At 43.0% G+C, this 26,933-nt stretch overlaps 1 protein-coding gene across 13 annotated transcripts in view; it reads left to right on the forward strand.

Annotated features, from left to right (window-relative positions):
* Positions 1-26,933, forward strand: part of SGMS1 (sphingomyelin synthase 1) — a 305,701-nt gene that overhangs the window by 95,722 nt on the left and 183,046 nt on the right. For 4 of the 13 annotated variants that reach the window (XM_059054011.2, XM_067025107.1, XM_067025111.1 and 1 more), the window contains exon 4: positions 7,021-7,114. The exons of the other annotated variants lie outside the window; for them this stretch is intronic. The gene's annotated coding sequence lies outside the window, so the exon portion shown is untranslated. The remainder of the gene's footprint in view (positions 1-7,020; positions 7,115-26,933) is intronic. 13 annotated transcript variants of the gene reach the window in all.

Raw genomic sequence — 26,933 nt, forward strand, 5'->3', positions numbered from 1 at the left:
CAGTCCAGTAATTCTGTCTTCAGAATTATATATGTTGAATCTTTTATTTAACCCATCCACTGAGGTTTTTTTTTTTTTTTTTTTTTTTTTTTTTTGTGGTACGCGGGCCTCTCACTGTTGTGGCCTCTCCCGTTGCGGAGCACAGGCTCTGGACATGCAGGCCCAGCGGCCATGGCTCACGGGCCCAGCCGCTCCGCGGCATGTGGGATCCACCTGGACCGGGGCACGAACCCGTGTCCCCTGCATCGGCAGGTGGACTCTCAACCATTGAGCCACCGGGGAAGCCCCATCCACTGAGTTATTCATTTCAGTGATTATATTTCTTCATTTCTAAAGGTTCTTCTTCTGCTGCAAATCTGTGTGAATATGTTTTTGATGGTGTCTTTTTGCATACTCATTTTCTTTTTACTCCATCTTTCATCTCTTTAAACAGCACCAAACTGAGCTATTTCATATTCTGTATTCGATAATGGCAGTATCTGAAATCTTTGGTGGTCTAAATCTGTTTCTGTGGCTTGTTTCCTAGTGTGCATGGTGAATTTTAATTATGTATTTGTTTGATAATTATATCTTATTTGATAAAAATTTTTTTGGCTTTTTTGATAATTATATCTTGGAATCTTGAGATCTTAATTCTTGAAATTTGTGTTTGTACTAGGAGCCAGGAGGATGCTACAGGACCAGGACCACTTTTGTTCCCTTTGGAATTCCTGGTTTCAGGTTGGGCTTTCCCCACCTGGCTGAAAGCTAAAGGTCTAGATGCCCTGTTCATTTCATTGCTGATATTTGTAGTTGTCTCCAGGGTGACTGCTGCTCTCTTCTTTGCTCAGGTTTCAGTGCACTGTTCTTACCATAACCTCTTGGGATTTGTTTCTCTACCTGGAGCTAACCAATGTGTTAGAAAGTATTTTTTAACAATAATTTATCCAGAATCAAATTATACTACAGCAGAAGGGCCCTGCGAATATCTAGTCCACCATAATTCCCAAATTAGTAGTGCCCAAGTGACATTTTATAATCAGTTTTCTGTATGTGCCCTTTATCAATTTTCTTAAATCCTTTAAACTTTACATGGTAAATTACTTTATTTCATCAAGGGACTGGAAAATAATGAAATACTGATCTCTTTGAAAGCTAGGTAAACCACATCTGTAACCATATCACATACTATATCCTTCCACTTTGGCCTGGGTTCTTTTTCTAGTTGATCCATTGACTATTTACTTCTTGGAAGTTGGAATCACTACTTTTAGAATAACTCATAAGAACAGAGTTCTAGTCTGTTTTCTGTTAAAGTGTCATTTTTCTTTCTATCCGGTATCTTAGATCATGTGGATCTCTGCCTGCAGATGGAGAGTAGAGAAAATAGATGTTTGCTGTTGTGAATAAGAGGCATCATCTCTGTAAACTCCATGACCTTACATTCTATATCCCCTTAATGGACATAGAAAGCAGCTTGATGTTTTTGGTCTATAAAATGTTAAGTTGCCTTGTGCTTTGGCACATGAAAAAAAAAATATTTCAAAATAGATGTCAACTGAGAATGCTGATTTAATAGTTTTTTAGTCATTCTGCAGCAGAAACATCACCTGTAGGCAATCATACCTTTTCAGAGGCTACACAGATTTGACAGGGGTGTGTGGATTAGGATTTTGTGATGACAGTGATATGTTAGGAATGTTTCTAATCTGCAAAATCGTTGTGCTTTGTAGGTTATAGGTTGGATTTTTGTAATACTAGTGTAATCCTAGAAAAAGCAGGCAGTGAAAACATTCCCAGGGAATGCTGAGCTCTGTGACTAGAGCTTCTTTGAGGGACTGCCTTCTGTTGGACCCATACTTTCACTTGGAAGATAGAAATACCAGATAATTCTGTGGCTTTTCGTCCCTTGGATAACAAATTCTAATGAGTAGTTACTTACTCTGTGTCCTCATATGCTTGGGTTATTGGCTGTCAGTTCAGGTACTACTGCTGGTTTGGCTTAGTTAGCTGAGCACTCTAGAAACTTCAGCTGGAGAGCTGGGAAAGAGATGAAGTAGAACTGGAGAAGTTTACCAGGTAAGGCCAGTGGTTCCTGAGGAGGCCCTGCCCGGCCTTCTTGGCTGGAGAGCCATCATTCACAAGTGCACACTGCATGGGTCTGATTACCACCACCCGCAGTTCTGTGGCCTGGGCCAGGCAGTTCATTTGGTAGAGCAAGAACTGGTCCTTTGAGCCTCCTAGTTCTCCTCTTTTAACTGTAAATATGTATTCCCTTGAAGGTTGTGATTTGGGTCATTAGCTTGATTTTAACACAGTTCACCTGAGTGCAGTTTCTTTCCTGCTGCAAAATTGTGGCTCTGGTCGTATCAAAATGATGCAGAGGGACAGCCCAAGAACGTGGTCTCTCAGGTGTCCTTTTCAGTTGGGCCGTCAAAACTGGGGCTTGGCAGACAGTGTCGAGACGAGAGACCATACATCCGAGTTTGGTCACCAGGCCCCGTCTTGTGATCCAGAGCTGCGCCTTGTTTCACGCGCCCCCTGGGTCTCATGAGCTATGGTCCTGATCGTACTCCTCTAGATGAAGAACAGTTACCTCTCTCAGGCTCCGCACTGGAACACTTGGCCATTTGTAACATTTTCCTCCTTTCTCACATGACATGATAAATTTGTGTTCTTCTAAAGAAGGTTTTGAAAAGTAAGATTGTTTTAAAAACCTTCTTCTCCAACCCGCCTTCCCCGTGGCTCACCAAGTTCACATCTGAATGCTTGTTGTCACGCCCTTGGTCTGATGCCTGCAAACATGCTCACAAAAATAATTTTTATTTGCCTTTGTCTCAGTCAGCGTGTTCGGGGTGGGAAGTGCGGCATAGAGGGAGCCACACTAGGTTCATCGGTAGCCGGAACACCTGGCTTCAAGTTGAATGTCTGCTCACAGTCTGTACGGCTTTGGTTCATCACTGAGCCTTTCTGTGTTTTAGTTTTCCCACCTAATCTATTCATATGCTGGAGCAACTGGTTCTCAGATGTTTTGGTGTAAGGACCCTTTATACTCTTAAAAATGATTGAGGGACCCAAAGAGCTTTGCTTGTATGAGTTATAGCTAGCATTCTGGGGGCAGGCAGAGAAATAGCCCCCAAAGATGTCTGTATTCCTAATCCGCAGAACAGATGCATATGTCACTTTACATGGCAAAAGAGACTGTATGTGTGATCATTAAGGATCTCGAGGTGAGGAGATTATTCTAGATTATCCAAGTGGACTCAAGTGTAATCAAATGAGTCCTTTTTTTTTTTTTTTGCGGTATGCGGGCCTCTCACTGTTGTGGCCTCTCCCATTGCGGAGCACAGGCTCTGGACGCGCAGGCTCAGCGGCCACGGCTCACGGGCCTAGCCGCTCCGCGGCATGTGGGATCTTCCCGGACCAGGGCACGAACCCGTGTCTCCTGCATCGGCAGGCGGATTCTCAACCACTGCGCCACCAGGGAAGCCCCAAATGAGTCCTTTTGAGGGAGGCAATGATCTCCCGAGAGACAGCAGTGAGAGGTGGCTTGAAGGGAGATCTTAGTTCCCGGCCCAGGAATTGAACCTGGGTAGCCTGGATGAAAAGCAGAATCCTAGCTGCTAGTCCACCAGGGGCTAGAGGCTAGAAGCAAAATTCTCCTAGCCCTTTCCCCCATTGAAAAACGCATTTCTCAAGGAGGCAAAAACTGTAAAACCAGGTAAAATGTTTATTATTAGAGACATAGCTCAACAACAAGTGGGAGAGCAGGCAGAGAAACAGCTTGTTTAGTTAAGACAGAAGCAAGGCAGAGATGCACACCCGGAGAGGAAGGGTGTGGGCGTCCTTCCTAAAGAGGAGGCGCGCAGTAAATAGGCGGTTAAGTCACTTATATAGGTCAGTTCTTCCGGGTCTTTGTTTACCTTTGGCCAATTATCTGGTTTCTTTTTCCACCTGACCTGCCCTAGCCTCCCCAACATGCGTGCACAACTTTTTTTTCCAAGATGGATTCCAGCCCAGAGGCCTAAGGGACGGCCTTAGCATCACATATTATGGGGTGGTGCCCCCTCCTTTTTGACTCCCGAGGAGCCTTTCTGCACAGGTGCAGTGTCTCCCTGGCCCCAAGGATGGGAAATATGTGACCTGTTGATCCTTTATGCAAACAGGGGTTAGCCCCTGTCTGTCCCTGCCATGACTGTCACCTTAAAGCAGGGGTCCCCAGCACCCCCCCCCCCACCCCCGGGCCGCACAGCAGGAGGTGAGCCGCGGGCCGGCGAGCGCCGCTTCATGTGCCCCTCCCCCTTGCTCCCCATCGTGGCCTCCAGAAACTGGAAAAGGCAAGGGACACATTCTCCCCTGCTTCAGGAGGAACTCAGCCCTGCTAACATCTTCACTGTAGCCCCGGAAGGCCCGTTTTTAGACTTCTGACCTCCAGAACTATAATATGTGTCATTTTAAGCTACCTATTTGTAGTAATTTGTTATAGCAGCAATAGGAAACGAATGCAAATATTTTGTTAGAAATTTAAAGTGAGAAATTTAAAAAATATTAATTTATTTTAAAATAATAAACTATCACAGGTTAGCATAAATTACTTTTTTGGGGGGAAAATAACTATTTTCCAACTATTAGTGAGAAGACTACCACTGCTATACATTTTTATAAATCTCTTTTAGTGTCTGGCTTGATAGAAAGTACCTGGATTCTCGAATTAGCTTCTGCATTCAGTCTGCTGTGGCATAATGTGTCATGTACCCTCTGAAAAACTCCCCCGATACAGAGAAAGAACATTAAAAAGGCAAATATCATCTTAATATTATTATAAAAATAGTTTTGGCCTCATGGATTACCTAAAAGATAGGCCTCTTGGGGGGACTCCACTTGGAGAACTTCTGGGCTAGAACATAGCCACATGGCCACACCTAGCTGCAAAAGAGTGTGTGAATTGCTTCTTATTCTAGGGGCCAATTTTAAAAAGTGAGGGTTCTGTTATTAAGGAAGAATGGATATTAAGAGACATTTTGAAATTTCAAATTCTTTTTTTAATATATATTTTTATTTTATTTTTTGGGGTGTGTTGGGTCTTGCTGCTCACGGGCTTTCTCTAGTTGCAGCGAGTGGGGGCTACTCTTCGTCGCGGTGCACGGGCTTCTCATTGCAGTGGCTTCTCTTGTTGCACAGCACAGGCTCCAGGTGCGCGGGCTTCAGTAGTTGTAGCATGGGGGCTCAGTAGTTGTGGCTCGCGGGCTCTAGAGCACAGGCTCAGTAGTTGTGGTGCACGGGCTTAGTTGCTCTGCGGCACGTGGGATCTTCCTGGACCAGGGCTCGAACCCATGTCCCCTGCACTGGCAGGCGGATTCTTAACTACTGTGCCACCAGGGAAGCCCTCAAATTCTTATTATATCAAAATTTGGTACCCATGGTGGGTAGACAGTCGCCAAAATGTTGGTTTTCCATCTCCTTGTCCTCACATTAGCTAGGAAAAATGGGCATTTCACTTAGACTGCATCCTTTAAAAATATCTATGAAAGGGACTTCCTGGCGGTGCAGTGGTTAAGAATCTGCCTGCCAGTGCAGGGGACATGGGTTCGTGCCCTGATCTGGGAAGACCCCACATGCCACGGAGCAACTAAGCCCATGTGCCACAACTACTGAGCCTGTGTTCTAGAGCCCGTGAGCCACAACTACTGAACCCAAGTGCCACAACTACTGAAGCCCGAGTGCCTAGAGCCTGTGCTCTGCAATGAGAAGCCACCACAATGAGAAGCCCCTGGATCACAACAAAGAGTAGCCTCCGCTCGCCGCAACTAGAGAAAGCCCATGCAGCAACGAAGACCCAACGCAGCCAATAATAAATAAATAATTTTTTTTAAAAAAAGAAATACCTATGATGGAACACAACGGCATATAGGTGGAGTCATAACTGCAGAGAATTGCATTTTTAGGTTAATTATATGAAATATCTTTTGTTTGGTGCTCACAGGCAGCTTTTTGATGTCATGTTTGGGTCTTTTGAACTTAACAATGTGCTTCCTTTCCTTGGGTAGGAGTACAGTTGGAAGTGAAATGCGATTTCAGCCCAGCTTTGATTCATAGTTGTTCTTTATGGGTTTGAAAGTACAAGGGGAGTGACATTTCCTCTTGGTCATTTTGTAAATAGTTCCCACTTCTCCCTGCCAGCATCCTGTTGCTGAAGAATAACCCAGTTCCAATCTACGATGTGAAAGAGCAGTTAGGAACATTTGTGCCAAAGAGCTTATAGTTTAAAAAAATGTATATAAATACAATAAAACTGTTGGGGCTTAAGTGGCATGATTTGGAGCTTAATATAAAGCTTAATACTGATCTCATTAATTGATGGTATGCGTTTAATGTATTTTTAGTGCTATCCTCATCTTTAAATCAATTATTGTTATAGCTTTTGGGTGAATGAGGACTTGGGAGATATTTTAACATCCCACATATGGTTATTTCAACCTCTGAGGTGGGAGAAGCCTTTGTGTCTTTCACCCCGTTGATTGTCTGTTTCCTGACTGAACTGATTGAGAAGGGAGTTTTGGGTTTGGGATGGGAGTGGGTTGGAGAAGAAGCGGAGAAGGTAAATTTAGAGGCTCAAGCACTTGGGGAAAACATGTGCCTGGTTGGAAGTCACACCGGGGTGAGTACTGTGGACAAGAAAAATGTCGCCTGCCATTTTATTAAACAAAGGATGTTGTGGCCATAGAGCCATTGGCCACTGCAGCTGCCCAGACCTCGTACCCTGAGGGGAGCTCAGGATGGAAAAACACAGGCTGCCAGCCATCAAGCCACCAGCCATCAGGGTGCAGTTACCCCCATGGTGCACCCTGAAGGGAATTCAGGATGCAGAAGAACAGGAAGTGGCCCTAGATAGTTAAGATACATATCAAAGGAATGATTTCAATAAGCCCAGACTCTTGACATCTTCCCCATATGTAAATTAACCTGAGATGTCTGTTTTTTGTGATTAGTGTAATCTTTTGATGTTCAACTAGAATTTTTTTTTTTTTTTTTTTTTTCCAGTAAAAGTTCCTGTATCTTGTGGCTCCTACCTTACCTCTTTGAACGAATTCCTCAGAGCTATCTGCGAGGCTGCCATCCCGGGATATAGTCCTCAGTAAGGTTCCCGGATAAAACATAATTCTCAACTTTTAGGCTGTGCATTTTTTTTCAGCTGATAGTACTCTGGGGGCCAGAGAGGGTCATTGCAGTGTCTGGTGACCTTTCTAAACTGGAGCTGAGAAGGGCTATTTTCCTCACTTTGCTCTTTTCCCCAGAGTCACCTGAAAACCACCCAGTGGTTGCCAGTTTCTGTAGTACCTTGTGGTATACAGTGTTACCAGACATTGGGTTGAAACCTTGGTTAACACAGAGAGTGAAAACAATTTTTTGTAACTTGAACTTGCGGGACCGAGACCTGCCAGTACTAAGCATCCTGCATCTGTGGAGCTCAAAGTTTTTAGCAATTAGCATCATAATGGTAGCACTTATTACCCATATACGAACATAATAGAAAAATTGCAAGCAAAACTGATAAGAAGGGTATCCCTATTAGTTTTTGAATATATTTCACATCATCACCTGGTGGCTCTCCGAGCTGGCTGCCCCTGAGAAGCGTGGCTGCCCGTGGTGTCCTCCCCTCTTTAGGGGGTTTAACGCTCATGTCCACGTATCACCCTGGTCTGCTTTGGGGTGGCAGAGGTCAAGGTGCTGGTTAAGAGAAAGTCTTGGTTAAAAGCCATGTGGTCATTTATTGCAGCAGCTAGTGATTTTGCAAACATGGGCTAGAATAGTTTTCTGCTACTTTAAAATAAGCCCCAAACAACTGTTTTAAGATTGCAAAACAGTGAGAGTTTTGATTTGTCAGTTCCTGCATTTACTAATCACTGAATGTAAACAGTTTCTCTGTGTGAGAGGCTCCACTAGTGCAGGGCCAAGAGCAGTGCCTTATTGTATTTGTGGGCCTGGAGACTTCCTTGCCTCTGGCTAGCTCAGGAGGCATTTCAGGATTGTAGCCAGCACTCCCAGGCCTTCAGACCCAGGTCATTGCCTTTTGCACAGACGGCCCCAGGGTGTTTTGGAAGCCATGCGTGACTTTAAGGAAAAGATTAGAGTCTCTCTGGAAAGAGGCAGAAGCATGTATTACACACTAGCTGCTTTGGGAAATTTTTTTATTCTCTCGCTCTCAGTTCTTCCTGATTTCCTGGCTGAGTCCCACAGCAGCTTTTGCACATGCCTACTTCCTTTTGAATTCCTGGTCTCTCCCCGAGCCCAGCTCATGGCAAATGCCCTCGGAAGTGAAGTCTCGGAGAAAGAGCCTGCCCTCTCCCTTCTTGCTCTCCACCACAGTCTAGCTGCTGTTTTCCCGGCAAGTGTCACGCTGGGCTGGTCCTGAGCTTCATCGTGTGTGGGCACATCTTATCTCTTACTCCCTCACACATCTCCTTTTGTCCTGCCCTCCCCTCTGTCCAGTGCCCAAGCATCCTGCTGTTACCTTTAGAACCTTGTGGTACAATTCTTGAAATGCACCAACTGTCTCATGCCTCCATGGGTGTCTTTCATGTTGAGACCCATTCATTCCCTCAAGGGCCCGCTTCACACATTGTAATCTGATAGTCGTGCCTTGAATATTCACAAAACATTTATTGACCACCTACTGTGTGCATGGGAGCTGGGGTGCAGATGCCAGGAGATACAGAGATGGGTCGGACTGTTTGTGCTATTGGTAGAGAAGGGGAGAGAAATGTGGGAACAAACAGAGATTACCACTGATAAAAACATGAACCAGCTATAGTGAGGACACAAGGGGAGAGGGAGCAACTCTGCCCTGGAAGATGTGGAAGTGGTCCCCCAGGACAGGAGGAGAGGGTCATACCAGCCATCAGCCAGAAGCCAGTGGGGGTTTCCTATGTCCCCCATTGCTGATGGCATTTCACTGTGACTAGTGTAGAGCAGAGGGATGCCTCTATAACTAAAAGATCTCTAATGGTGGATTTGGTTCACTGTGGCAGTTGGTAGGTGGTTGGAAAGAAACACTGAGGGCTGTAGATATCCCTAAAGTAACACATGGGCAGGTGCCAATTCTCTATATCTTTGGGGCCAGGCATTGACCTAAGAAGATAAGCAGTCCTTGGTACGATTTCTCAGCACTGGAGGGCTTCCTTATATTCTTCTGCTCTAAGAATTTGTTGGTTACATACTCACTGCTCAACAGCTCAGATACTTAGATGCCCTCTTTCTGTGGAAAGGCCTCAAATACAAAGTCTCAGGATGAGGCTAAATCACAATGTCCTCCCAGTCCAAACCAGATCATGTTTTAAGTTTCATTGGACCTTTTACTTTTTATTCATGGATGGTACTTATCTCAGTTTGTAATTGTGTGTGTGTGTAAATACCTCTCTACCCTTAAGTTATTTTAAAGACAAGAACTATTGCTTTCTCTTCAACCTTTTATCCATACTGCCTGCACTGGGATTGGTCTATAATAAGGAAAGAATGAACAGGACAGACACCCATCCAGAAAAGTGAACTTCTCTGTCAACAGTGGTTTGCACAGCACAGTCTGAGAATAGATAACTGACTTTTTTTTTTTCATTTTTTTAAGTTGAGGTATGGTTGATGTACAATATTATGTAAGTTTCAGGTGTACAACATAGTGATTCACAAATTTTAAAGATTATGCTCCATTTATAGTTATTATAAAATATTGGCTATATTCCCTGTGTTGTACAATATACTTGTAGCCTATTTTATACCTAAGAGTTTGTACCTCTTAATCCCCTACCTCATATCTTGCCCCTGCCCCCTTCCCTCTCCCCACTGGTAACCACTAGTTTGTTCTCTGTATCTGTGAGTCTGTTTCTCTTTTCTTTTTCTTTCTTTTTAATTTTGGATAACAGACTTTTAATTTGGTCAAGGAAAAAGGGCAGAAGAAAAGTCATCATTTACCAAAGTCCCTTCCAGCAGATGGTGTTTGCAAAACCAAAAAGGTCTTTTCAAAATAGAATGTGCTTTGATGGAACAGATCTATATCCTGGTTGTAGTAGTGTTTATATGAATCTATACATGTGATAAAATTTTATAGAACTGTATGCAAAAAAAGGGGACAGGAACTGTACATGTATAAACTAATGAAATCTGAACAAGGTCTGTAGTTTAGTTAACAGTATTGTACCAATGTCAAGTTCTTGCTTTTGATACTTATATTGTGGTTATGTAAGATAAGAGGGGAATATATGGGAGCTTTCCACTGTTTTTGCAACTTCTGTGTGAGTCTAAAATTATTTCAGGAGTTCCCTGGTGGTCCAGTGGTTAGGACTCCACACTTTCCCTGTCGAGGGCACGGGTTCAATCCCTAGTTGGGGAACTAACCATAGATGTGTGGTGTGGCCAAAAAAAAATTTTTTTTTTAAAGAAAAATACAATGAGATACCACTACATACCTATAGTTAACAAACAAACAAAAAAAAGGCAAATGAAACAAAAATAAACATTACCAAGTGCTGACAAAGATACAGAACAACTTGAACTCTTAATGTAAAATGGTACAGCCACTTTGGGAAACATGTAGATTTTTACAAAGTTAAATATATACTTACCATACAAAATAGCAGTTTCATTCCTAGGTATTTACCCAGGAGAAATAACCTCTGCTCACACAGAAACCTGTAGGCTAATATTTGCAACAGCTTTATTTTTTAAATATTTATTTATTTATTTATATTGGTTGTGCCTCACTGCTTGTGAGATCTTAATTCCCCGACTAGGGATTGAACCTGGGCCCTCGGCAGTGAAAGTGCAGAGTCCTAACCACTGGACCGCCAGGGAATACCCAGCAACAGCTTTATTTCTAACTGCCCATAACAGGAAAAAACTCACATGTCCTTCAACAAGTGAGTGGATAAACAAACTGGATATCAATGGACTATTACTCAGTACTAACAAAGAACAAACACAACTATCTGGATGAATCTCACATGCATTATGTTATGTGAAAGAAGCCAAACTCAAAAAGGTACATTCTGTATGACTCAAAAGGGTACTTACGGTGTGATTCCATTCGTATGACATTCTGGAAAAGGCAAAAGTATAGGGTTAGAAAACAGATCAATGGTTGCCTGGGGCTGGGAATGAGGGAGAAGATTGACTTACAAAGGGCATAGGGAACTTTTTGGAATGTATGAAATAGTCTGTATCTCAGTTGTGGTGATGATTAAATGACTATATGTTTTGGTACAAACTCATAGAACTGTTATCTAAAAACGATAAGTTATTGCATGTAAATTATACCCCACTAAATCTGACTTTAAGATGAAAACACAACCACCAACAAAAATGAATAATTAATAATGTTCTTTGGCTTAAATACCCATGAAGAATTCAGTGTCTGTCACTTGTCCCTGATTGGATAAGGATTTGTGAAGTCATTGGTTATATAAGATGTCTTGTTCAAACACAGGAGTGTAGCCTCTTCAGTATTTGGCCTCTAATTGAGCAATGGAAATAACTATCACCATAGAGATGGATGCTCTAATAATTTTAAACAGACTGCTGCTGGGAGATTAAGACAAAAGCTTCTGGTTCGTGCTTTAGCGGATGCAGTCTTTAGTATGTGAATATTTAATCAGATGTCACTTTGTCTCCTCTCCTGGCTTCTTTGCCATTAAAACAGTCATTAATGGAGTGGACTTCTGTTTGGGATTGTTTTAAATCTCAGCCATAACAACTGTGCTGTGATTTTTTTTTTTTCCCTAGAATGGATGAGAAAATATCCTACTGGGGAAACACGGTATTTTGATTTGCTGGGAGGAAGGAAGGCTAACTTCAGCACTACAGCCAGTATAATTTAAATATAACTCACTAATGTCTACAGCAGGAACTAGAAGATTCAGACTGTAAATTCAATGCCCTGGAGCTCTGAAGCAGTGTCTCTTGATAACCACCATCCTTTGTAAATCGAAGTCAAAATTTGATTTTAAAAAATATTTATTTATTTATTTTTGGCTGCGTTGGGTCTTCCTTGCTGCCTGTGGGCTTTCTCTAGTTGTGGTGAGCGGGGGTTACTCTTTGCTGTGGTGCGCGGGCTTCTCACTGCGGTGGCTTCTCTTGTTGCGGAGCACAGGCTCTAGGCGCACAGGCTTCAGTAGTTGTGGCTTGTGGGCTGTAGGGCGCAGGCTCAGTAGTTGTGGTGCACAGGCTTAGTTGCTCCACGGCATGTGGGATCTTCCCAGGGCAGGGCTCGAACCTGTGTCCGTCCTCTGCATTGGAAGGCAGATTCTTTTTTTTTTTTTTTTTTTTTTTTTTTTTGCGGTACGCGGGCCCCTCACTGTTGTGGCCTCTCCCATTGCGGAGCACAGACTCCGGATGCGCAGGCTCAGCGGCCATGGCTCACGGGCCCAGCCGCTCCGCGGCATGTGGGATCTTCCCAGACCGGGGCACGAACCCGTGTCCCCTGCATCGGCAGGCGGACTCTCAACCACTGCGCCACTAGGGAAGCCCGGCAGGCGGATTCTTAACCACTGCCCCACCAGGGAAGTCTCCTCAAAATTAGATTTTGAAGGAGGGTCTAACTATGAACTGTTAACTGTGATTTGTGAGGTTGACGGATATAACTTGTACATTATGGAACAGATAGCTGGATAATGCATGTGAGGTTACAACAGTCTTTTCCCAGCAGAAGACTCCTTGTTAATTTAAAACCAGGGTTTACTAGATTGGCTTGGATTTAGTGCCATCCAGTAGTCTTTTTCAGCTGAGCAAACACTTGATCATTAACCACATGTTATGCGTGTTATGAGGAGTTGGGTTTGCACAGGCACATAAGCCTCAAGCCCTGTTTTTAAGGAGTTCACCATCCAGCAGGGTTGACAGAGCTCTGCGCAGCCCCCTTAAGGTCAGCTGCAGGGGAGACCCCTAAGGAGGAGGCCCTGACCTGGGATGCATCACTTGAGTTGGGCCTTGTTGTGTAAGTAGGCTTTTGTTTGGTCCTGAAGGAGAGCGCCCAATTTTTCAGGCAGGAGGAGACAAGTGCTGTATGAAAGCTTTTGTGATCGGGGAATCATGACATTGAAACGGGGCAAAGAATTTCTTCCCTTCCTCCCCAACTAAATAAGTGTTAGAGTAAAAGCAAATATATATATATATATATATATATATATATATATAATGTATACAGTAAATATTCAGATTATCAGGAAAGATATAAAATTATAAGTAATTTACCCCTTTTCCTTCTCTATTAGTTTCTATTGCTGGTATAATTAATTACTACAACGTCAGTGTTATGAAACGACACAAATTTATTATCTTAATGCTTCTGCAAGTCAGAAGCCCAGCATGGGTCTCACTGGGTTAAAATCAACATGTCTGAGGCTTTTGCCCTTTTCTGGCTTCAAGAGGCTGCTAGTGTTCTTTGGCCCATGGCCTCTTCCTCCATCTTCTCCCCGACCATTTTTTGTAGTCAAATCCAGGAAAGTGTCTCTGATTTTGAGGACCCATGTGATTAGACTGGGGCCACCTGGATAATCCAGGCTACTCTTCCCATGTCAATATCCTTACTTTATCACATCTGCAAAGCCCCTTTTGCTGTGTAAGGTAACATAGTCACAGGTTCTGGAGGGTTAGGATGTGGACGGGGGGCGGGGGTGGGGGGCGTTATTTTGCCTACTGCATGCTCCCACCCTTATTCCTTTTTTCCTTGCTACTGGTAAATTATTTGGATATCAAAGCTAGCATATATGTAATATATATTTATTTATATATGTTTATTTAAGTTTTTAATCCATGTTTGATCATACTACGTAAAGTTATACCTTAAAGCACTTTCCTTTTATTAGCATTCACTGAACTACCTGTTATATTGTAAGTGCTGTAATTGGATTCTAGTTAGTAGCTGTTACTTTTTTTTGAAGGTCACAAATAATGATGGAGTGCCCATCATTGGACATACATCTTGACATTCTTTTCCACACATGTCCTTAAGGAAAATACACTGAACTGCTGGAATTAGAGTAGATGTGGGTTGTTAGTTTTTTGTTTTTTTTTTTTAATTTAATTTTATTTTTTCTTTGGTGGTATGCGGGCCTCTCACTGTTGTGGCCTCTCCCTTTGCGGAGCACAGGATCCGGACGCGCAGGCTCAGCAGCCATGGCTCACGGGCCCAGCTGCTCCGCGGCATGTGGGATCTTCCCGGACCGGGGCACGAACCCGCGTCCCCTGCATCGGCAGGCGGATTCTCAACCACTGCGCCACCAGGGAAGCCCGGCTTGTTAGTTTTGAAAGAAGATTTTGAGAAATTAATAAAAGGGAAAAGAAAAGGAATGCATAATACTGAAGAGAGTAAGTTCTTCAAAAGCCTTAAAGAAGGAAGCGAGCATTCGTTTATGGTTTGTTACGTGCCAGTCACTGTGCCAGAGAGTGACTTCCTTTTTCTCACATGCTATTCCACTGTGATACCGCGAGAGCAGTTGTTAACCCCAACCTGCTGCTGAGGGAAGTGAGCGGTAGAAGCTCGTGTAACTTGCCCCAGGTTGCAGCTCTAGGGTTCACATCAATCACCCTTCCTCCCTCAGGAACAGTGGGGACCCCTTAAAGTTATATCCCCTACATCTCAGTCCTCAGGTGTGGGCAGCATACCCAAATGGTGACCCTTTTGATACCCTCAGATTGTTTAGCTCTTTGAATATTTGAGGTGCCCTCAGAGGCATTATTTTCACTTAACAGAAGGTCTCACAGAACGAGTGGCTTTTGATGAGTTTTAAATGGAGCACTGCTACCGCACAGCACCCTTGGGGGGCTCACGCCTTGTGGCCGGTGGCTCTGGCTGGGCGGCTGGGTCTGCAGTGAGTGGGTGAATCCACCTTCAGCCAGGCCTCCGCGAGTTGTCCCTGATGGGCTCTGTCTTGGGGGATGACGTGGGCCTCGTCCGTCCCAGGCTGAGCTGGGGCTCACGGTAACCAGGGGAGCTGCTGGTCTGGAGGCCTCGTCACAACAGAAGTTCTCCTGGCAGTGGTTGCTCCGGGATGTTCGCGTGTTGGTGTTTGAAGCTCCTGAAGTGCCTAAATGAGGCCATTTAGAGGTGCTTCTCCAGAAGAGCTTCCACACAGCAGGTGCATATAGTTGCTGCCTTGGTCTGGCCTGGCAGGCCCAGCAGTGGCTGGTAGGTGGTGTATACCGGGCTGCTGGCTGTTAGCTGCCTCATTCTGGAAGAGGGCAAGGGGTTTGGAGTCCACGGTAAACTGACCTGGATGCAGTGATGGTTTTGCCACCGGGATCATAAAAATCAGGGTGCTGTTCAGGGCGCACGGGTGACTTTGATGGCTCAGGCCTTATTCCACTTGCTCTCGTACAGAAAGAAGCGTGATCATGTGTACAGAATTGTGTTTATTGCTTCTCCAGAGTGAGTGGTGGTTGATTAAAGGGTGTCAGAACCGCCTGCTTTTTAGCCTGTTTAGCTCGGCTCTAGCTGGCCGGGGCCCAGGGCCTCTGTGTTCCTGGGCTTCTGTCGCTTAGAAGAACTGCATGGCAGCGCAGAGACAAGGGGCTGTTTGTGTGAATTCAGACCAGTGGCAGCTGCAAGAAAGGAGAGTGATAAAGTCCTTCTGTTTTCCTTTCACTCCCCTCTGAGGGCTACTTTAGGATTTTTATAACATTATAGCGTTCCTTAGAAAAGCTTGACTTGGAGCATTTATTCTAAGGATGTTAGGGAGCTTTTGTGAGGGGAGGTGCTCTCTGTCAGAAGGACCATCTGACAGGGATGGAGCTGTTGGCTGGACCTAGCTACCATCGGGCTGTGTGATCTTGTGCCAATCACTCCCCTTCTCTGATCCTGTGAGCCAGGGAGCTGGGACTAGAGCAGCCAAGTGATTCGCACTCAGTGTCAGCACTCTGGGTACTGGCACACTGGTACTAGGACCCTGGGTCCCAAATGACATACTTTGCTGAGGATTTGGAGCCCAACAGAGCTGCTTCTGATTCCTGGGTCGCAGCACTTATTAGCTCTGTGAGCCCAAGCAAGTGACTTCACCTCCTCGGCCTCCGTGATCAGATGGGGATAAAGTCACCTGGGTCATGGGGTGGTCGCCAAGATTCAGTTCAGTTAAATGAGGTGCTGCACGAGGAGAGCACTTTGCCAAGTGGCTGGCTCCTGGTTAGGGTGCAGCTAAGTGTGGCCGCCGTTAACTGTAAGCTGCGTGGTATGAGGGCCTTGCAACGCCCCTTTACTTCTTGTCATAGAGCGAGTGCCTCCTGTTAGCCTTAATTACAGTGAAAAAGATTCTGATAACTGTGGACCAGTGGGAAGTCCTTTCTCCCAGGGTTCTCTGTTCTTTCCTGTTACTTTAATTTGCTCCTTGAGGAGTTAGTGACCGACTTGTGAGGTCTGAGGAGTGGGTGGGCTCTGCTTACTGGGCTTCCCTTTAGGAAGATGATTCTATAACATGAAACAAAGCTAAAAACAAACACGGTCCAAGGGACTTCCCTGGTGGTCCAGTGGTTAAGACTCTGTGCTTCCACTGCGGCAGGTGCGGGTTCGATCCCTGGTCGGGGAACTACGATCCCGCACGCTGAGTGGCGAGGCCAAAAAAATAAAAGTGGTCCAAATGGCTCAACTTGGGCCTTCTCAGTTTGGAACTTTGTCATTTCAACATGGCTTTTTCATGGTTCCTAACTTTTGTTATTAGAAGACAAATTTGTGAGGCATGGACGATGCAGAGGAAAAATGCAACTCTTTGTTTTCCTTGCGAGAGAGTACAGGGATGTGTAAGGAGGAAGGCTTAACGTCTTCCCAAATATGTATTGAACTCTTCTATTTTTATGGCATTCGGAGACGCAAAAATGAATTCAACTGATGTAGTCCTTGTCGCCATAGATTGGTTTATTGGAGCAGGGCAGCCATTAAATTATAGAAATAATGATTTAATTATAGTTGTGATGGTGCTAGGAGAAATACAGTGTATAATAAGTGTGCAGTGTAGGATCGCATGTGATAGGGAGATCAGAACATCACCCTAGGGCAGTGGCTTCTAGCTTGAGATCTGAAGGATGAGAGGAGAGTGTGCCAGGGGAGATGAGGAGTGCATCTCTCCAGACAGAAGAAACACATGGGCAAAGGCAGAAAGGAGCTAGGCTCCTTAGAGTGACTGCAGGAAGGCCAAGGTAGCTCAGAGGCCAGCAAGCTCTGGAGACAGAGGGATGTGGATCATTCAGAGAGGTTGGCAGGGCCTGGACATCCAGGATCCAGATTTTTTTTTAAATTTAGTATTTATTTTATATTGCAATATAGTTGATTTACAATGTTGTGTTAGTTTCAGGTGCACAGCAAAGTGATTCAGTTATACATGTATACATATCCATTCTCCCTCAGATTCCCTTTCCATATAGGTCATTACAGAATATTAAGTAGAGTTCCCTGTGCTATATAGTAGGTCCCCGTTGATTATCTATTTTTTATATTTATAGTAGTGTGTATATGTTAACAGGATCCAGATTTTATTCCAAAGAGCAGTGGGAAGGATTGAGCTAGAAAAGGGCCTTGATGCAATTTCATATGTGTTTTTAAGAGATCACTCTGGTTTCTTAGTGGAGCTTCGATTTGGGGGCTAGGAGCATAAAAGATATGGGGAGACCAGTTTGGAGGCTTCTGCAGCCATCCAGGTTTATTATGATGGCCTGTTTCTCAAGTGTGGAATGGAGATTATTATTTAGGAGGCACAGTGCACAGGACCACCAGATTGACAGGATGGGAGATGTGAGGGAGGGGAAGGAGCCCAGCTCAGTTCCAGTCCTGAGCAACTAGGAGAAGTGTGGTACCATCTGAGCAGATAGAAAATTTGGGGGGATTGTGGTTTGGGCGGGGATGGAGGTCTGCTGGACACACTCCTTCTTCTTTGGGGATGCGCTGCCCCCTAGATGTTGTGTTGCTTGCCCCCCGTCTCCCTCAGGCCTCTGCTCAGATGGCCCCTTGTTAGGGAGACCTTTGGGGACCAGGCAGTGGACCTCCCTGCTGCACCTTTCACCGTCTGACAAATTATTTATTTTCTTATTTCTTTAGACTGTATATCCTCTTAGGAGGATGTGCACTCCTTAAAGGCAGGAGTTTTTGTTCTGTTTTATTCTGTATCTATAGCACCTAGAACAATGCCTGGCATATAGAAAGCCCTCAGTAAATACTTGTTGAATGAATCATGGGTTTGATTTTCATTCTGGTTTTAATATCCTTTTCAAACTTGAGTGACTTTTAATTAACCTGAGGCTAGAAAGAGGCATAGTGACACTGTTCATTTGACATATCTAGTCTTTTTTTTTTTTGTTTAGGCAGGATGAGTAGAAAAGTTTGATTTTCTTCTTTTTTTTTTTTTTTGCTTTTTAAATTCAGTGTTAGAAATGATAGAAGAGGGCAGTTATGAAAATATTTGAATATCACATCTTAAAATTCTTTACAGATCAGTATAAACATGTAGCCCTCCATCTGATATATTATTCAGATTTGGGGCTAAATTATAGCACATTGTAATTCCTCTGAGCTAATTATTTTTCTGGGTGCGGTCATTGACTTTTTGATTGCATCTTTTTTACTTGCTAGGGAAAGGTATGGAGGTTAGGATCCAAACTTCCTTAAAGTAGAAATCTGAGGGCAGCACAGGATAAAAACCTTTTGTTAGAGATATTGCTGGATCCCTGGGTCTCTATACAGCCAGTAATTTGAAAGTACTAGTAGCTCATAAATGGTTTCCTAAAATCTTTTTTACTTTGGGTTCTAAATCAATTGCTATCACTTGTTAACAGGATCTATACTTGTGAAAGAGAAGGCTGTATGTGTAAATAAATGGTTATGGGTACAGCTGTTGAAGTCACACCTCTGTTTGAATCCCACGCCCTCCCCTCCACCCCCAATCACTTACTAGCTTGTGACTTTGTACAAGTTACTTAGCCTCTTTCTTTAAAATGGGTATTACCAAAATTGTTTTATTATTTGAGGGATTGGGGGAAAACAGATATTCATTATTGTTACCATTTATAAGCTTAACATAATTGATGGTATTACTAAATGGGATTTAAATGTAGAAGTATCTTAAGGAGAACTCTGTTATAGGATATAATTGGCTCACTCCTCTGTTCCCCAAACTTGCCTGAACATAAGAATCTCCTCGAAGTGCTTGTTAAAAATATAGATTCTCAGGCAGCACCCAGATTTACTGATTTAAGTCTCCAGAGTGGGGGCCTGGGGATCTTGCTAAGTAGGTAGGGTGATGACACATCCTGGATTTTGTGAGACTGTCCTTGCTTCCAAATATTCTGCTTGGTAGATTCTAGACGTGTGTTTATACTTGTCAGATTATATCCCAGTTTTTAGACAGGTAATATGTCACTGTTTATATAGGCCACCTTATTCAGAATCTTCTCTCTAATCAAAGCAGACATAACATGCTTCTGGGTTCCCAGGAACATGAGAGGATTTATAGCTACAGTACAACAGTGTTGGTGTAAGTTACTCAGCTTTCTTGGCTTTCTTTCTCTTTACAAAACCTATCTGATTTTAGTAATCTGCTCTGTGAAATATACTCAGGACACCGTCAAGTATCTTGAGGGCCTTCTGTCCTCCTGAGTCTCTAAGGCATCAGTTACTCCAGGCTGTCAGAGTGGCAGTGACCGGATGCAGTGTCTCTGCAGGGAGGCGAACCCCAAGCTTTGTTCATTGAAGGCCAAGCCTGCAGAGCTGCTCTTTCCTCCTCTGAGAGCTGGGAACCAGGAAGGAACGTTTCACTCCACTGCACTTAGGACAGCGTGTTCTTAATCAACTGTTATGGAAAAACAGCATTTTGTTGTTTTCACACAAGCCTGCAAGTTCATTTCCCTTCTCTGACCCAGGCAGTAACTAATCATTTCCCTATCAGTGACAAAGGAAAATGAACATCTAAAACTTTTTATTCTGAAAGCTGAGCTTTCTACAGACATCACAGGTGGAGTTCACACCTCTTTGAGGAATACAGGATTCTCATTGTCTCTAAGGCGGTACCTCTCCAAGGCAGGTGGGCCTAGGGGTAGCTGTTTTTTCATCTAAGTCTATGAAGATTTAAAGAATTTTCTCCAACAGCCATTTTTCGTATGGTTTCATACTGATAGTTTATTTCAGGTTGGGCTTAATGGTATCTTTCTCTTTATATTATTGTGGGAGAAATTGATTTATGGTACGAATCTTACCTGGGTGATAAGTTCATTTTCTGACCTGCGACAAATCAATCTACTTTTTGGAGCTCTTGTTAAAGTGGAAAAGTTGATGTACGTTTGTAAATTTGCAATTTTACTTTCTTAGAAAAAGCCTGTGAGGTCTTCAGGGTATCTACCTAAATACATTTAAAGTTGAGGATCTGGATATTGAAATGGAAGGCATTTCTTCCTTTTCTGCCCTAGTATTCTCTCATGACAAAACTTTGTATCTGCGCAGCATTAAGTAACAGAATCCTGAAATTTTAGTGAATTTAAGAACAACTCACTCGGAAACTGTTGTGAAAAGTGGGCAGATATTTGTCATTCTGTGGGCGGACCTAAAGGACTGAGCCTTCCCGGTATTAAAGGCAGGAGGCGGGTCTGTGTGCAGGTGAGTTTGTCGCCTTCTTCTGTCACGTGGGCAGATAGCAGGAAGCAGAAAGAAGCAGGCCCTCAGTGGGGCCTCCCCTTGACTCCCTCAGGAGCTCACCTATGGGATGAGTCTGGGCCTGCAGCTTTCTTTCCCAACTTCTCTTGCTGTTCTGGCTCTTTTTTTCTTTTGTCATCTGAAAATCATCTTTGTGTGGGGAGAGGCTGGAGGTGGAAATGTAAGAGTCTTCTTTTTACAAGAATTAGAGACGATTACCCAGGTAAGTGGTGTTCTGATCAGTCATAGCCACAGATTGATACCTTGTCAGGTGAGCTGCTGCCTGGGGAGGAGGGAGTTTGTGGAAGAACAGCCAGGCAGCTGGGCACTCCCGTCCTGTTGGCAGGGAAGAGGCAAGGCCCATGCCAGGCATTTCTAAAGTGCAAATACAGCACGTAGTAAAGACACCATCTTGGTCCACAAAGCACGACCTCTGGTTAAACAAACTAAAAGCCATCCAACCAACCAATTCCTCCTTTCCTCCAGCAAATATACATATACACACATACAACAAAAATGGACAGTGGTGCAAGAGGTGCAATTTTAGCTTTGTTAAATACTCATACTTAAAATTGCAATTGTTTATGTAACTATGTCTAATTATCTAAACAATAGTCCCAAGGTTTTTTTGCAACGGTTTTAATGATACCATGTATTTTAACGTCTTACCACATTGTCTAACCCAGGAACATAGGAACCTGAGGTTCCTATTCCACCCTTTTTTTTTGAAACTCCTGCAGCACGGAATAGACGACAGAGCACCTTATTAGGACTTAGAGATGACTTGTTGAATTGGATTGAAGCATGACTCAGACCATTTATGTAGGTGGAACTCTGCCTTACTTACTTGTGGGTGTGCACATATTCATGATGTTTATTTACAAGCTGTCTTTGCTAAAGAAATGCCTGCTAATTTTTCTTAGTCTGTGTGTGAATCATATGGAATTATCTCTCTGCAAATTAATTTCTTTAATTAACCCAGAGAAGAGGGAAAAATCAAACATGTTTCATTAAGTACTCTGCCTAGAGTAAGTTAAAAATGTAACAAAGTACCACCACCCCCCCCCGGTACGCGGGCCTCTCACTGTTGTGGGCTCTCTCTGCGGAGCACAGGCTCTGGACGCGCAGGCTCAGCGGCCATGGCTCATGGGCCCAGCCGCTGCGCGGCATGTGGGATCTTCCCGGACCGGGGCACGAACCCGCGTCCCCTGCATCGGCAGGCGGACTCTCAACCACTGTGCCACCAGGGAAGCCTGTAACAAAGTACCTTTGTATATAATACAAAATTGTGTATAAAATGATGTTTAAAACAGATAATTGTAAATAGTTGAATTCTCAGATCATTTCATTTTGGTCAGAATGGTAATTTGTGGACAGGTTTCCCTCCTCGTCTCTAGTCCTCAGTATTGAAGGGGAAGGTCCCAGGGATGTGTTGTGAATGGACAGGGAGAGGAGTTCCTCCACGTGAGGTGAGAGGCACGGAAATGGGAGGCACATCAGGGCACATTTGAGGGAGCATAGGTGTCATTGCCAGCACATAAATCACGCACGAGAGGATGACAAGAGATGAATGCGGCGAGGCTGGGGTACTCCATGAGGATCCTGGATGTCCAGAGAGCATGTTACTTTTTGGATTTTAAGCAGGAAGGGACAAGATACAATTTCTGCTTTAGAAGGTCTCTATACCCTTTTGGATTGTGGGCTGAAGGCTATGACAGCAGTAGCAGCTTCAATTGCTCCTCCCCCACCCTCCCTCCCTGTCTCTGGTTTATTTCCTTGGAAGCACTTGTCACCAGAGTACACAGTGTATGCTTTATTTACTTGCTCTTTGTCTGCCTTTCCTAACTAGAATGTAAATTTCCCCAGGGCAGGGATATAACTTTTCCCACTGCGGTATCTCCAGTGCCACCACCATGCCTGGCAAGTAACAGGTGCTCAGCAAATAATTTATTAACCAATCAAATGCATGAGTCCGTTCCTGAAATCAAAGTGTGTCATTGTTCTCCTCAGATTTTATAATTGATTACAAAAGGAAAAAAATAGTAACAAATCATTGGGGAAACTGGACAACACTGTAAACAAGGGGTCAAAATTAATATCACCAATGAGGGCTGGTGAGTGTCACATGCCTCTGGATGTCATATCCCTGCCAAGAAGGCGGAATCCGAATCTAACTGTGAATAAGCACCAGAGAAACCTAAATTGAAGGATATTCTCTAAAATAGTTGGCATGTATTCCTCAAAAATATCAATGTCATGAAAGACAAAGAAGCTGAAGAACTGTTTCAGTTTAAAGGAGACCCAAGTTAAATGCAGTTTGTGATCCTATGCCAGGTCCTAGGCAAAAGAAAACTTCCATGAAGGACATTAGGATACTTGATGAAAGTGAAATATGCAAAGGGGGCAGGGGAAACACATTGTGAGCTAGAGAGCTTCAGTGTAATTGAACTCTGGATAAATTGTCATGATTCAGAAGCTATATCTCTGGGTGATTTGAGCCATGCCTCAGGACCCAGGGAAGCAGAAGAAAGATCTGTAGGGGCAAAAACTCTGCTGTGGGATTCCGGAGACCTGGCTCTGCTACTGAAGCCGAGGGGCCAGGTTTCTTCTCAGAAGTTGGAGTTCTGAGGATCAGAGACTCTCTGGCTGTTACATAACTTTGAATCTGAGAAGCAGACTTAGTCCCTGTGTTGTGAATTTTAGGCAGAGGTGATAGGAACACCTACCGGTCAACTGTGGCTGCCTTTTGGGGTGGGATTCAAAAACCAATGAAGGAGGAAAAAATAAAGACAGTAACTGACAGGGTAACCTATTTATTAGCACTGACATTCTTATTCTTACTTGTCAGTTTCTTCTTGGTGGTCAAATCACAGTGAATACTCAGAGGGAGGTAGAGATAGAGAGAAGAGCTTAGTATTCAAAACATACAGTTTGGGGAGAATGTATGATCTTTCTGTCATTTAGAATGGTGAAGCTAATTGCAGGGATTTATTTTATAGGGCAGTAGCTTTTAAGCCCAATTCCTTCTGCCTGGTTCCAGTGGTCACTGAGACCCAGTGATGATAGATACCCGTTGAACCTGAACCTTTCTAGGATTAAAGAGTTCTTTGAAAAATCAGCTGAGATCCCTCATTAAATATTTTTTTTTTCTAACGTCTTTATTGGAGTATAATTGCTTTACAATGGTGTGGTAGTTTCTGCTTCATAACAGTGAATCAGTTATACATATTATACATATGTCCCCATATCTCTTCCCTCTTGAGTCTCCCTCCCTCCCACCCTCTCTACCCCACCGCTCTAGGTGGTCACAAAGCACCAAGCTGATCTCCCTGAGCTATGCGGCTGCTTCCCACTAGCTACCTATTTCACGTTTGGTAGTGTATATATGTCCATGCCGCTCTCTCACTTTGTCACAGCTTACCCTTCCCCCTCCCCATATCCTCAAGTCTGTTCTCTAGTAGGTCTGTGTCTTTATTCCTGTCTTACCCTTAGGTTCTTCTGACCATTTTTTTCTTCTTCTTTTTTTTAGATTCCATATATATGTGTTAGCATACACTATTTGTTTTTCTCTTTCTGACTTTCTTCATTCTGTATGACAGTCTCTAGGTCCATCCACCTCACTACAAATAACTCAGTTTCATTCCTTTTTATGGCTGAATAATATTCCATTGTATATATGTTCCACATCTTCTTTATCCATTCATATGTTGATGGACATGTAGGTTGCTTCCATGTCCTGGCTATTGTAAATAGAGCTGCAGTGAACATTTTGGTACATGACTCTTTTTGAATTATGGTTTTCTCAGGGTATATGCCCAGTAGTGGGATTGCTGGGTCATATGGTAGTTCTATTTGTAGTTTCTTAAGGAACCTCCATACCGTTCTCCATAGTGGCTGTATCAATTTACATTCCCACCAACAGTGCAAGTAGGTTCCCTTTTCTCCACACCCTCTCCAGCATTTATTGTTTCTAGATCTTTTGATGATGGCCATTCTGACCAGTGTGAGATGATATCTCATTGTAGTTTTGATTTGCATTTCTCTAATGATTAATGATGTTGAGCATTCTTTCATGTGTTTGTTGGCAATCTGTATATCTTCTTTGGAGAAATGTCTATTTACGTCTTCTGCCCATTTTTGGATTGGGTTTTTTTTTTTTTTTTTTTGATATTGAGCTGCATGAGTTGCTTGTATGTTTTGGAGATTAATCCTTTGTCAGTGGCTTCATTTGCAAATATTTTCTCCCATTCTGAGGGAATGGTCTTGTTTATGGTTTCCTTTGCTGTGCAAAAGCTTTTAAGTTTCATTAGGTCCCATTTGTTTATTTTTGTTTTTATTACCATTTCTCTAGGAGGTGGGTCAAAAAGGATCTTGCTGTGATTTATGTCATAGAGTGTTCTGCCTATGTTTTCCTCTAAGAGTTTGATGGTGTCTGGCCTTACATTTAGGTTTTTAATCCATTTTGAGTTTATTTTTGTGTATGGTTTTAGAGAGTGTTCTAATTTCATTCTTTTACATGTAGCTGTCCAGTTTCCCAGCACCACTTCTTGAAGAGGCTGTCTTTTCTCCACTGTATATTCTTGCCTCCTTTTTCAAAGATAAGGTGACCATATGTGTGTGGGTTTATCTCTGGGCTTTCTATACTGTTCCATTGATCTATATTTCTGTTTCTGTGCCAGTACCATACTGTCTTGATTACTGTAGCGTTGTAGTATAGTCTGAAGTCTAGTCTGAAGTCAGGGAACCCTATTCCTCCAGCTCCATTTTTCTTTCTCAAGATTGCTTTGGCTATTCAGGGTCTTTTGTGTTTCCATACAAGTTATGAAATTTTTTGATCTAGTTCTGTGAAAAATGCCAGTGGTATTTTGATAGGGATTGCATTGAATCTGTAGATTGCTTTGGGTAGTAGAGTCATTTTCACAATATTGATTCTTCCAATCCAAGAATATGGTATATCTCTCCATCTGTTGGTATCATCTTTAGTTTTTTTCATCAGTGTCTTATAGTTTTCTGCATACAGGTCTTTTGTCTCCTTAGGTAGGTTTATTTCTAGCTATTTTATTCTTTTTGTTGCATTGGTAAAAGGGAGTGTTTTCTTAATTTCACTTTCAGATTTTTCATCATTAGTGTATAGGAATGTAAGAGGTTTCTGTGCATTAATTTTGTATCCTGCTACTTTGCCAGATTCATTGATTAGCTCTAGTAGTTTTCTGGTAGCACCTTTAGGACTCTATGTATAGTATCATATCATCTGCAAATACTGACAGCTGTATTCTTTTCCAACTTAGATTCCTTTTATTTCTTTTTCTTTTCTTATTTCTGTGGCTAAAACTTCCAAAACTATGTTGAATAATAGTGGTGAGAGTGGGCAACCTTGTCTTGTTCCTGATCTTAGTGGAAATGCTTTCAGTTTTTCACCGTTGAGGACGATGTTTGCTGTGCGTTTGTCATATATGGCCTTTATTATGTTGAGGAAAGTTCCCTCTATGCCTACTTTCTGGAGGGTTTTTATCATAAATGGGTGTTGAATTTTGTCAGAAGTTTTCTGTGCATCTATTGAGATGATCATATGATTTTTCTCCTTCAATATCTTAATATGGTGTATCACTTTGATTGATTTGCATATATTGAAGAATCCTTGCATTCCTGGGATAAACCCCACTTGATCATAATGTATGATCCTTTTAATGTGCTGTTGGATTCTGTTTGCTAGTATTTTGTTGAGGATTTTTGCATGTATGTTCATCAGTGATATTACCCTGTAGTTTTCCTTCTTTGTGACATCTTTGTCTGGTTTTGCTATCAGGGTGATGGTGGCCTTGTATAATGAGTTTCGGAGTGTTCCTCCCTCTGCTATATTTTGGAAGAGTTTGAGAAGGATAGGTGTTAGCTCTTCTCTAAATGTTTGATAGAATTCGCCTGTGAAGCCATCTGGTCCTGGGCTTTTGTTTGTTGGAAGATTTTTAATCACAGTTTCAATTTCAGTGCTTGTGATTGGTCTGTTCATATTTTCTTTTTCCTGGTTCAGTCTGGGAACGTTGTGCTCTTCTAAGAATTTGTCCATTTTGTCCAGGTTGTCCATTTTATTGACATATAGTTGCTTGTAATAATGTCTCATGATCCTTTGTATTTCTGCAGTGTCATTTGTTACTTCTCCTTTTTCATTTCTAATTCTACTGATTTGAGTCTTCTCCCTTTTTTACTTGATGAGTCTGGCTAATGGTTTATCAATTTTGTTTATCTTCTCAAAAAACCTGCTTTTAGTTTTATTGATCTTTGCTATCATTTCCTTCATTTCTTTGTC

The sequence above is a fragment of the Kogia breviceps genome, chromosome 2 (genome assembly GCF_026419965.1).
Source record: "Kogia breviceps isolate mKogBre1 chromosome 2, mKogBre1 haplotype 1, whole genome shotgun sequence".
Taxonomy (NCBI): Eukaryota; Metazoa; Chordata; class Mammalia; order Artiodactyla; family Physeteridae; genus Kogia; species Kogia breviceps.